The 13322-nt window shown below is 43.8% G+C and overlaps 1 pseudogene; it reads left to right on the top strand.

The window, feature by feature from the left end:
• Positions 1-13322, top strand: part of LOC147750540 (hyaluronidase PH-20-like) — a 98457-nt pseudogene that overhangs the window by 30237 nt on the left and 54898 nt on the right.

The raw sequence follows: 13322 nt of genomic DNA, 5'->3' as shown, positions 1-13322 counted from the left end.
GCAGAATGTGTTGACTTATCTAAAAAAAACAACTGAGCCTACTGTAATAACATACACAAAAGATAACACAGTTAGAGCACATCATAATGAAGCAGTCAATATAAAACGTAACACAACCAGAGTACCTCACAACAAAATCGCATTGTAATAATGGAGCTGAAAGCACAGCAGCAAAATAAAGTGAACAAAATAACCTCTACAACTACAAATGTGCACAGGCCTTCTTGTGATAATACCATCCCCATAGACCTGTTATCAAAATACAGTGGTAAAAGGTGTTTGGAGCACGCACTGCCTTAACTTACCAGTGACTATGAAATAGACCTATTAAAAGGTTTTGTGATCTAACCTCCCCCCACTCTTATAGTGAGATCTGGAAGTGATCATTATGGGTGGGTGGGATTTGCAGAATTTGACTCTGTGGAATTCCGTGGAGTTACATAAAAATTCCATGAGATGCCACAGAGTTCCACCTTCGGGTGGAAATTGGCACATCACAGTGCTCGCACTGTGATTAAGCCTGTGTACTGCGTTCCGCAATGAATGAGCATCGCAAACAGAACAAAGAGGTGGACCAGAGGCTCCACTACCTGAGTTGATTTTGCTTCCGCCCAATTAGAATTTCCACTTGAGCTAAAGCTTTCTGACTGTGAATGGTCACGCCCACTTACGTTAGAAAAAGTTTGACGGATATCCTCCTAGCGGCTGAAAATTGCAATAGGGTGTGGTATTGGGTTCTTCAGGCCTACATATTCCGCAAAACCCGCTACACCATAAAAAGATGTTGGCACGGAAACTGGAAAATGCAAAAGACAAGTTTATTAAGACCCCATGGGGTGGTGGTACATTCCTACAGCACCCTTCGGCAATGCGAGAAGTATCACACCGAACATCGGTGCGACCCTTCTTTTATACAGTTTTACAGTAATACAAGGTGTAGGCGGAACACATTTACAGAGTTTTAGGTACATATATGGTTATTTTTGGAACACAGTCAACTCATGGGAGGAGTTACAACACCACTGGTCAGTTTGGAGGGACATTCCTAAGTGATGACTGTCCACTAATACAGAGCCTTAAACTGCTCATGTGCAAGCTTGACCAGTACTAAAAATAGCCTGTTGCTGGGCTAATTCGAGTGGTCAGTGGTACAGAGAAAAGACAAAAGGGTATGCTGACCACGAGGCGACGCATTCAGATGAAATGGCCGCCAGTGCTTTCAAAATGGCCCCTGAACACCATAGTCAAGATAAGGGGAAATACGTGTAGCAAAGCTTAACGCTAACCCGATCACCGTCAAATTATGACAGACGACCCTTTTAGCGTTTAGCTGAACCTACCTCATAGTGGACATAATCAGGGTATTCATCCCCAATATCAATGGACATAATTTTCACAACTTCTCTATGAATCATTTGTTAATTTTTTACAATAGCTCGTTTGGACGGGATACAAGCAGAAAGGCACATGGAACATAACATAGGGCCACATTGGATACAAAGACATAGGAAGAATAATATCCCAATTATTACACATAAGATTGTCAGCAACTTCCAACCCCAAGTACTAAGTAACGTCCAAAACCACCCGAAAGTGTCCAAGTACCATTATCAGGATGTATCTCAGCAGCTATCTTGTGTAACTTAGATATTGCATCATATACAGAAGGTGAATTATCTGGCACGTATACACAACAACTACTTCCGATAATGCAACATGCACTTCCACGGTCAGCCAATACTACGTCTAGAACCATACGATTCTAGAGCGTTACAATTCTGGTAATTTTAAGTTCCTCTGTTAAGTTTCCTAAGGCAAAAACTGTCTCATTAGCAACAGCTTCTACAACACGTGTCAGTCGTCTTATTTTCTGACTATTTAAGGCAGCCCCAACAAATGAAAATAGGCCTAAATTGAAATCAACGTACTGTTGAAGGGAGGTATCGGTTTGATCGATATCGTCAAGAGCTAATGTTCTCTTCACTCTATTCAATATGAAGTCATGATACAACACGAAATCATTATGATACATAGGCGGGGCAACAAACACAGGGGGTAATACAAAAGCTATATAGCATGTTCCTAACCATCCTATAGGGAGACGGTGATAACCTTTATTTCCGCAAATGAAATACGTGTTTCGTGAGGCCACAAAGGTAATACCATTTGGAGTGTCAAAGTTGAGAGTTGTGTTACATTCACTTCTTCCTACTGGGATTGTACCTTTATTACGAACACATAGGTCGGCTTTCGTATCAATGACAGTAATCACATGCAGATTAGACATATTTACATTTCTCTGATTACTATAAATTTGTGGCGAGGATACATTATCAGGTCTGTACTCTTCCCATTCAAACTTAGTTCCTTCAGCTTGTGGATAACCATCTCGATCATTGAAGCAGACTTTGTTAAGTCGGAAAAGTAGTCCACCTTTTGTTGGCCATCGCAAAGTAAACAAAAGAGTATACCAAGCATTGCAAGAACCATTATGAGAAAACGGGAGTGGGATAAGTGGTGTGCCTCCTTTCTTTTGATGTCCAGGCAACATCCCACATACCCAACAGTTCGAAGTATTTGTCATGTTATGGGTGTGATGCAGAATCTGGATAAAACTATTATTCAAATAAGTCTGTCTGTGTCGTTCTTCATGATAAGGCAGAGTAAAATGGAAATGTTCAGACGGAATTGGGGTAGTTGGCAATAAATGTTCTCTTGCCGGCACCAGGAGTTCTACTACCCAAGCTATCACAGATATCACCACAATTGTCATAACAAAGAGTAATGCACCAAGAATTCTCTTATTTTGCATTGTAGAAGATGCCATAGTTCAAAAGTTCAAAATGTCTCAAAAAACAACTAAAACATAAAAATATGAGGGCTGAGCTCCGAGGTAGCCATTGGTTTCTTCTCCGAGATTCAAGACGGGTGTTGCTACACTTGGCAGAACAGATCCCCCACCCTTGATATTCCCGGTTTCCGTTTCACAAACCTGGAGCGGTAACTCAACCAGTCTCGCACAAAACAACTGCTTTTCTTGGTCGTAGGTTGTATCTTTCTCTTCCAGAGACGGTATGGTCCGCGAAGGCTCCCTCAGATTCAGTAGACGCAACAGCTGGGTTCTTCTCCTCGTCCAAGATGTCTCGATAATCAGACAACGCAGTTGGGCTCACCAGATCCGGAGAGACACGACGATAGAGAGAGGAATGCACCTAACGCTTCCTGTTGGTAACTCGCACAGCCGTTCGAGTTGCGAGTAGCACCTGCTCTGGGCCACGCCACCTCGGCTCCAAGCTGCTTGTTCTCTCAAAGGATCGGACCATCACATGGTCGCCAGGACGAAGATTATGAGCCTCTCCAATGGAATTGTCAGGGAGCGCTTCTCGAACCTGTTGATGAATAGAAAGTAAATCATTTGTTAATCGTGCCAAATAATCGTTCATCATTATACAAGGCACATCATGTAACAATCGAGGCTTAGGAACTCCCCATATATTCATGGGCATTCCAAACACCACTTCATAAGGTGTGATGCCAGTTCGAGAATGGGGCACTGATCTGATAGATAGCAATGCCAGAGGCAGAGCATCCGGCCATTTCAAAGACTTGGATGCCACGATCTTTGCTAGTTTTAATTTCAGAGTAGCATTATACCTTTCCACAAGACCTGCTGACTGCAGATGAAATACAGCATGACATTTCTGCTGAATTCCCAATCCCTTCATTACATATTCCACAATTTTCCCAACAAAATGAGGACCATTATCGCTCCACAAACATTTGCAAACACCGTAGCGCGGGAAGTACTCCTTGAGCAAAACCTTAGCTGTTGTCAATGCTGTGTTATCCTTCGTGGGGAAGGCCACAATCCATTTACTGAAAGCACACACCACCACTAAGACATACTTAAGGTTATTGCAACGCTCAAGCTGGATGTAATCCATCTGTAGTACCTCAAATGGTGCAGTAGGTGGAACAAACCCTCCTTTCGGAGTATGGGTCCGTTTAGCAGGATTGTGCTGTAAACATATCAAACAGGTCTGCACTACTCTTTTGGCCGTATTGGCAATCTCAGGATGCTCCCAAACCCGCGTTAGCAATCGAGTAATTGCGAGAGCTCCAACATGTGCCAATCCATGTGTCATTTGACCCATCGCTTGCAAGTAAGCTGCAGGCAATTCCCATCTTTCCAAATCTTTGCTTCTCCAACAACCCTCATCATCCAGCACTCCCTCCGCTGCCCAGGTTGCGAGTTCTGCTTCAGACGCTGATTTCTGAATATCTAGTATCTCCTCTCTGGCATCGTGCCATCGCTCAGCCTGTGATTTCACTACATACATTGGCGAGGCATTTCGTAACATAGCGGTTTCCCTCGCTATGCTATCTGCAAAAGTGTTTCCTTGTCCCACTTTGTCCGTCACTTTCTTATGTGCACTGCATTTGATTATCGCCACTTTCTTTGGACAAAGTAACGCATTCAAGAGATCACGCACTAGTTCTCCGTGCATGATGTGCACTCCGTGTGAAGTCAAGAACCCTAGCTCTCTCCAGAGGAGGCCAAAATCATGCGCTACTCCAAAGGCATACAGGCTATCAGTGTAGATGTTCACACATAAGCCAGCACTCAATTCGCATGCTCTTGTTAAGGCTATCAGTTCCGCTGCTTGGGCCGATTTCTGTGGTATTCGTGCTGCTTCTACCACTGTCTTAAGTGTCGTGATCGCATATGCTGCAGAAGTTGTGCCATCTGGCAACCTCAAACACGATCCATCAACCCACAGTTCCCCATCCACATCTGGAAGCGGCGTATCCTGTAAGTCGACACGAACCTTTGTTTGTTCTTCATTCAGGAAAACACAATCATGGTGTTCTTCCTCCTGGCCCTCAGCAACTGGATACGGTAATAAAGTAGCAGGGTTCAGGGTAGCACATCTCTTTAGTGTGATGTGTGGCGCCAACAGTGTAAGCTCATAGCCTGTTAAACGTGCACTCGTGAGATACTGGGTCTTTGTTTGGTTTAACAGAGCGTCTACCGCATGGGGAACTAACACCAGCAATTTATGCTACAACACTATTCCCTCACTCTGCCGTATAGCCACTGCTGTTGCTGCGACTGCTCGAAAGCACCCAGGTAATCCTCATGCTACAGGGTCAAGTATTGCCGAAAAATACGCACAGGGCCTCTGCTTATCCCCGTGTGTCTGCACTAAAACTGACAATGCACACCCATCTTTCTCGTTTACGCACAACGTGAAAATCTTTGTATAATCTGGTGTACCTAACACTGGTGCAGAACAAGGAGCTTGCCTCAATTGTTCAAAAGCATTCTGGCATTCATCTGTCCATTCAAGGGGCATTGGTGTAGTTTTGGACAATAACACTAACAAAGGTTTTATAATGTGTGAGAACCCCATTATCCACTGCCTACAAAAAGACGTTAAGCCTATAAAAGTGCGCACATCTCTCTGAGTGCGGGGGACTGGTGTATCTAAAGTGCTTGAATTCGATCAGATGTTAATGCACGCCCCTCCTTAGACAAAAGATGACCGAGGTAGGTCACCTTTGGTCTACAATACTGAAGTTTCTTCATAGATACTTTATGATTATTCTGAGCAAGAAAGGATAACAAAGCAAGAGTACTCTCCTCACACTGTTCTTGCGTATCTGCTGCCAGTAAGATGTCATCGACATACTGAATGAGAGCCACTCCAGACTGCAAGTCAAAAGAATCGAGCTATAAATGCTAGGACTTTCTGTATAGCCTTGAGGAACTCGACAAAATCTATATGATTTATTATTTAATGTAAAGCCAAATAGATATCTGCTATCGGGATGGATGGGAATGGAAAAGAAGGCATTTTTTAGGTCAATCACGGTAAACGTGGTAGCAGTGGGCGGAATCAAAGTAAGTAAGGTGGTAATGTCGGACACCACCGGGTACTGTGGCACTACAATCTTGTTAATTTCCCTCAAATCAATAATAAATCGATAGACCTTGTCATCAGTGTCTTTCTTTAAGATTGGAAGAATCGGGCTGTTACAGACATTATAGGGAACTTCCTCCACTACTCCTGCAATAATCAAGTCGTGTACAATATGAGTTAAGGCAATTTCACCTTCCCTAGAGATTTTGTATTGCGGCACACGTGGCAGAGACACACCCTCCTTAACAGTTATTCGAATAGGAGGGATAAGCATCTGTTCCACATCCGTGTCCGAAGTAGCCCATAACGTTTGTGGGAGAGAGGCTAGCGCTTCAATTTCTTGCATAGTACAGTCTCTCTACCTCTGGGTAATTGTCAATCAAGATAACCCGCACTCCTTCAGGAGCGCAGCGTATCGTCGCTCGGAAGTATTTAAGCAAATCTATTCCCATAATATTGTCTGGAGTATTCGGCGACAATAAAAATGGGCACAGACCAAAGAATCTGCAATGTAAAATGTAAGGGGTTGTGACAATGGGCTAAGAGAGGGTGTTCCATCGAACCCTCTAGATGTAATCGTTTCGCCAGACAGGGTAGCCCTTGGAACCAAGTTTTTAGACAGAGCACTACGAGTAGCTCCTGTATCAACCAGGAACTGATCAATAGAACCCAAAACGCCCGCTGATACATATGGACCTCTTTGATCTACTGGTACGTCAACCGATTCCACACCCCATCCTATGCAATCCTATGCATGCACATAGTCCTGAGACTCCACATTCTTACCCTCCGATATCTGATACTGACTCTGTCGATCGAAAGTATTATGATCATCCTGACCACGACCCTTCGCCTCAAACCTGCCACGATCACTTGCTCCGCCCCTCGCTCCTGAATAACTATTCCATGTCCTTCCACCTCCTCGACCACGCTGATTACGTTGTTCACGAAGCACCGGACAATCTGAGGCCCAATGTCCAAACTCTTTACAATATGCACATTGATCCTCAGCAATGTCGGTACGACCATAAGACGTACCATACGCTCCACGCCTACCTCTATCATTCCCTCTCGTCTGTGTAGCACGAACCTGAGCCAACATCACTTTCGTCTTTAATTCCTTTGCTTTCTTATCAGTACTTTCTTTGGCCTCTAATTCCTGTCGCTCATAATACTGAGCCATAGTCAACAGTGAAGCAGGGGTCGCCGTGGTCCAGGAACTTTCACTAGTCTTTAGACGCTTTGTAATCTCTGGTAGGAGATTAGCCACATACTTGTCGACAAACAAATGCCTACCCGTATCATCTGTTAGTAATTGCCCACTGTAATCATGAAATGCTTCTTCAAAACGTGAGAAGAAGTCAGACACCGACTCATCCGCCTTCTGTTTGCAAGAAGCTAACATAGTCCAATCAATCTTTTTAGGGGGGACAAGCGTTTTTAATTTGTTTAAGATAGCCGTCGGAATATCTAAAATTAATTGACACGGCTTACATGCAGGCTCCCTGTCTAAATCAGCTTGAGCTAAAGCTTTCCAATCCGCTCCCAAGATCGCTTGATCATCGAACTTACGAATCGCTCTCCACATATCAGGGGGCAATATTAACCCAAAGAAAAGATCAATATCAACTAATACACGAAGAAATAGCCCCTTCCACTCCTTCATAGAAAGCTGCCTGATTCTTACGGGGGTCAGGCAAAGCATTTTTAAGTGCCATAACATCTGCTCTATTCCAAGGTGTATAAACCCAATTATATACAAAATAGCCCTTTGCATACCCGGACAATTTGTCGTCACTTGTACCTTGCCCTTTAGGAGGGACATACAAAGGTGCAGCTTCACGCATAGGCATAACATGAACCGTAGAACTCTTATCTGCTCCAAAGATAGAACACTCTTTGGATTGCTCCGTCGATCCCGGCGCAGGCACGTCTGATGCTTTTCTTGCATCCCGTAATCTCGACACCTCATCCCGTAGCTGGACCAACCGTCGGAAAAACCCATCCGCATCTGCAATAACAAATAAACCTTTACGCATATTCTCAATATCGACTGATATATCCTTAGGCTCTAGATCAGTTGAATGTTTCCTAAATCGTTCTACAACTTCATCTCCAAACTGACTCAAAAAATACAACCGTTCTCGTTCGGACCACTTACTCATTCCGTCATTAATCTCTGCCATAGTTATTTTGTTCAAATTAAGTTTGCGGGCAAAACTGCGCAATTCCGCAGAAACACTAGCACTTAACCTGACACGACTACTCCCTTGACCATCTCCGTCCGCTTCCTCGTCTGGGGCCGTAGGCAGAACATACGGAGGCGGGCACCGATCTAATAATGAAAAATCATCAACTTCATTAGTAAGGACAGCATAAAGAGGACGTCGAATAGGGAATTGACCATTCGTTTGCAAATTGTGTTCCCGTGCCTCCCTCTCTTTCTTCTCCTGCAACTCTTTTTCCTCCAGCTATAAAGCCTTATCTCGAGCAGCCTTAAGCTGTTCTTTGTCCGCCAAGGTTATTTCACGCTTCATTCGTTCACGCACTGCTTTCTCCCACATACGTACACAATCAAACATATCTTGTCTAGATCTACGCTGAAACAAACATTGCTCCACATACTGAACCTTTCGTAAATCAAACGACCCATGTAGTGGCCATTGCAATTCAGGATCAGGCTTTGTATACTTGTGCCACAATTTACTATATAGAATAGGGGGAAGGCCAAATTTGATATACATTTCCCGATTAGGAGTCCCCTCTGGGGGAGCCGGCTGAGATTCATTTAATCGATAATTGGTACCATTTCCAAGACAGCACATTCCTCGGAGTGTGCTTAAAACAGGCATGTCAAAATATCACAGAAACGCGATATCACAAAAATGGCACTTAATATACTCCACACAAATGTGCCGTTCAAACAAAAACAAATTTAGAGAAATATCTCTACATGCCCGCCTATGTGAAGTGCACTGCACATATAATCCAAATCATAGAACCAAATGTTAGCTAACTCAAAACATATTCAAAGAGCCACAGTAAGCGTCCGTAGACTATCTTACCAATCACAAGCTTACCAAATTCTCAGATATCCAGGTTCCAACTGCCAAGGTCTTTAACCGAATAAGGCAAACCGTCACTGTACGACAACTCGAACGAGCAGGATCTCAGTTGAGGACCGGCACCACCTGGAAGGTCAGATCAGAAGGAAAGGAAGAAAACACCGTGGGTGCCAAGACTCGGGTCACTCAGTGGCAGCGTACGCGTCCATGGCGAGTTTCCAATCCTTCGTCACGACCTCTCGTTCGGGCATCCGAGTCGCCGATGAGTCCCTTCATATTCCGCAAAACCCGCTACACCATAAAAAGATGTTGGCACGGAAACTGGAAAGTGCAAAAGACAAGTTTATTAAGACCCCATGGGGTGGTGGTACATTCCTACAGCACCCTTCGGCAATGCAAGAAATCTCGCACCGAACATCGGTGCGAGCCCTCTTTTATAGAGTTTTACAGTAATAAAAGGTGTAGGCGGAACACATTTACAGAGTTTTAGGTACATATATGGTCATTTTTGGAACACAGCCAACTCATGGGAGGGGTTACAACACCACTGGTCAGTTTGGAGGAACATTCCTAAGTGATGACTGTCCACTAATACAGAGGCTTAAACTGCCCATGTGCAAGCTTGACCAGTACTAAAAATAGCCTGTTGCTGGGCAAATTCGAGTGGTCAGTGGTACAGAGAAAGAACAAAAGGGGATGCTGACCACAAGGCGACGCATTCAGATGAAATGGCCGCCAGTGCATTCAAAATGGCTCCTGAACACCATAGTCAAGATAAGGGGAAATACGTGTAGCAAAGCTTAACGCTAACCTGATCACCGTCAAATTACGACAAGGGTACACCAAATAGTGCCTGACACCTTATTTTTCTAGAGCTGTCTGGAATTCCGTTGTTACAAGAGTAATACAGAATCACCAAAATCCTGCCAATTCATCCAGCGGAACTGAATATTTGACCTACCCCTAGTGATAATTTAAGTGATGGGTCCCAATCTAACTTTCAGTCAGGATGCAGTTAAATATTATAGCTTCTTTGAGCAAGTTGGTAGAAATGGGAAGCCAAATGATCAAATATCCAGCTGTAGAATAGGAACTCTGGGCCGGATTTAGAGTTCATAGTATGGGACATTGTGTAAAAAATATGCAGATGTCTTGTCCATGGTATTAAAAGTGCATCATAGCATATTGACCTCTACAAACACAACTGAAGTGGAGGAGCCACATTTCGCCACTGAAATGCGTCTTCCCCACGCCTCTCCGGGGGTCTGTAGATGCCAAGAGACACTGGGGGACATGTGTCTTCTTTTGGTAGCAGAACAGTCAGACAAGTGGTTGTCTTCTGAACTTTCTCTAGCAAACTAATCATTTCTCCTTTTTAGCATCATTAACTGCACCAGCCAGGCCATTATGTGTACCATATTAACAGGCTTTACTCTGCTGGAGACAACCCTTGCTGCATTGAAATATACTCTCTGCCACCTGCTTGACTGATCGCCATGAAATGGAAATTAGATCACATCACCCACGCGTCACACACAAAGTAAGAGAACTCGTTTACCCAAGCCACAAAATAACAGATCTATAAATCCGAGAAGGAACAAAACCAAGTGTTCTCTGTTCACACACCAAAGACTTTACCCTCTCCATGACTAAACAGGTCAACGCCGTCTCCTCCTCCTGCTTCAACACCCTCCGCATGCTCCGTAGGATCTACAAGTGGATCCCCACTGAAACGAGAAGAACAGTCGCCCAGGCCCTTGTCAGCTGCAGTTTGGACAATGGAAACGCCCTCTACGCAGGAGCCTCGGCCAAACTCCTGAGGCGGCTCCAACGCATCCAGAACACCTCTGCACGCCTGATCCTCGACATCCCTCGCCGCAGCCACATCACACCTCACCTGAGAGACCAGCACTGGTTCCCGGTCAACAAGAGGATAACCTTCAAGCTCCTCACCCACGCACATAAAGCACTCCACAACACCGGACCAACGTACCTCAACAGACGACTCAGTTGTACACCCCCACCCGCCAGCTCCGCTCCGCCGACCTCGCACTCACTACAGTCCCCCGCTTCTGAAAAGTGACCTCAAGCAGCAGATCATTCTCCCACCTCGCCGCCAAGACCTGGAACACCCTCCCCATCCACCTACGGCAGACCCAAGACCTGCTGACCTTCAGAAAACTCCTCGAGACCTGCTTTTCGAGCAGTAGCAGCATTCCCCACCCCAGCGCCTTGAGACCCTCACGGGTGAGTAGTGCGCTTTAAAAATGATATGATTCATTGATTGATTGAAAGATCTCGAATGACCACTCCTTACATCTCCAACCCTTACTACACTCTGCAACAGTTCAAAAAGGAATTCCAGTGTTTTCATTGTGTGTATACCGGGAAAAGAATGACTCTTGCCCTGTCTACACTGTTGACACTCCAACTCACGTTGTCCGCCTACACCATCTTTAAAACACTTACCGAGAATGTATTGAATTTGTAATATGTACACCATGAAAAACGGAATGTCCACTTAGTTATAAGTGCAAGTGTTTTAACCTCAAGTTAAATCAATTTCAAGTGACATATTGAGTGCACATTTAGCACATTGCATTGCCTTTGATAAATCTTGAGTCAATAACCTTTAATATATCAAGCAAGTTCGATTTATTTTACTTCCTATTTAAATTATTTTAACCAGCAGAGTGCCTGAAGTGCTCTGTCCTTTTCTGGTCCTTCTCAACTTAATCTCTACCACCCTCAACCCTATAGCCATTTCAGTTTTGGAATCATTGCCCTCGCCTCAAGCATGCAGACTTGCTTCCATTCATGTTCTTTGTGCCTAATTTCTTGTGTAATGTGCCCTGCCACAGTTTTCCACATCCATTTGCAACACAACACTTGTCTTGGTAGTATCTTAAGAGTCTCACCTCCAAAACTGTTTCCCACCAGTCAGCTTTCTCATCATGACATCCATTCACAAACAAGTTCCTACCTGCTCTTTACAATATATTTCCCCTTAGCAGGCTTCCAGAGTATACCCTTTCCTTCTTCCTCAAGGATGCCTATACTTTGTACCCTTTTACACCAGCATTGCCCTCCTCATGCCGCAAAGCATTCTGTTGTCTGTAATACTGTTAGCTTGGTAGCAGTAGTAGGATCCGCTCCAACAACACAGAAGCAGTTAACGTTTTGACTACTTATATAGTACTTCTGTCATTTTTTCCTTAAACACAATTAGTATTTTAATAACTTTATCAATAATTAGATTGTATATATTGGAGTTTTATGCACACATTGGTGACTATTACCTGAGGATCTCTTTCTCATGGTTTGCCTCAAAATCAAAATCAAAAATACTTTATTCGGTTTTGCAAAAGAAAACCATAAAAGCAGCGTTACAAAGATGAAAGAGTGACAGTTTTAAGACTCATGTACATTAATGGTAAACATGTATTTAAAAAGAATCATAGAATATTGGTATAGGCCTAGTGAGAACCTAATACCCATACAGTTTATGTAAAAAGCTGAAATAAAATTTTACCATTTAAAACAGTGGCCACAGTATATAAACAATTAATTTGGAAAACTCTTCCTCAATCTCAAAGCCGATTTTAAGAATCCAACTACAAATAGAGTACTTTATGGTTTTAGCATTTGCAAAAAGCAGAGAGCGGGGCGAACCTGAGTAAAGTACATCCTTTTGAGAAGGGGCTTTAAAAAGAACCTTCTGGGGCATCATAATGGCGGCAAAAAAACATAAAGTGCGTCAGATCCTGTGGAGATGAATCATCGCAGCCACAGGGAGACAGCACCACGCCTCTATGGCTTCCCTTAGGAACGGCCAATAAGAGATGGTAAGGTTCCAACGAGGGAACGGTTTTAAGTAACATAAATTTGCGTACGCTGGGTTTTACCATGTCTGCCCCATCTCTATTTAATTTTTGCAATAGGGAGAAAGTGTTTTTTACATAATTCACATCCCCAGGGATAATCTTTTCTGGATTTGAGAAAAGGTCTGGAAGCCCCAATTCATTAAAGCAGGTTATTAGATATTTTAACCAGGGGATATTTAGCATGTTGTCCAACGACATGGCCTCTTTGAGCAGCTGGTGGTTGAGGACAAGATCTTTATTTAACCAACACTTTAGCCAAAAGAGCAAAGGGCGCATGGCTATAGTGTCACCAATGAATGGGATCCCTGTTTCTTCATGTGTAATTAGATTGGAGGTTCCTTTGGGTACTCCCAATAGCTGCTTTAAAAAGTTATTCTCTGCCACCTGAATGCCCTTGACTGTTACATATCCCCATAGCTCACTGCCATAACTGCCAATTGCTACGCTTT

The sequence above is a fragment of the Lissotriton vulgaris genome, chromosome 1_1, assembly GCF_964263255.1.
Source record: "Lissotriton vulgaris chromosome 1_1, aLisVul1.2, whole genome shotgun sequence".
NCBI classification, from domain to species: Eukaryota; Metazoa; Chordata; class Amphibia; order Caudata; family Salamandridae; genus Lissotriton; species Lissotriton vulgaris.
Note: the sequence above shows the minus strand (reverse complement) of the source record. Positions and strands in the feature narration are given on the sequence as shown.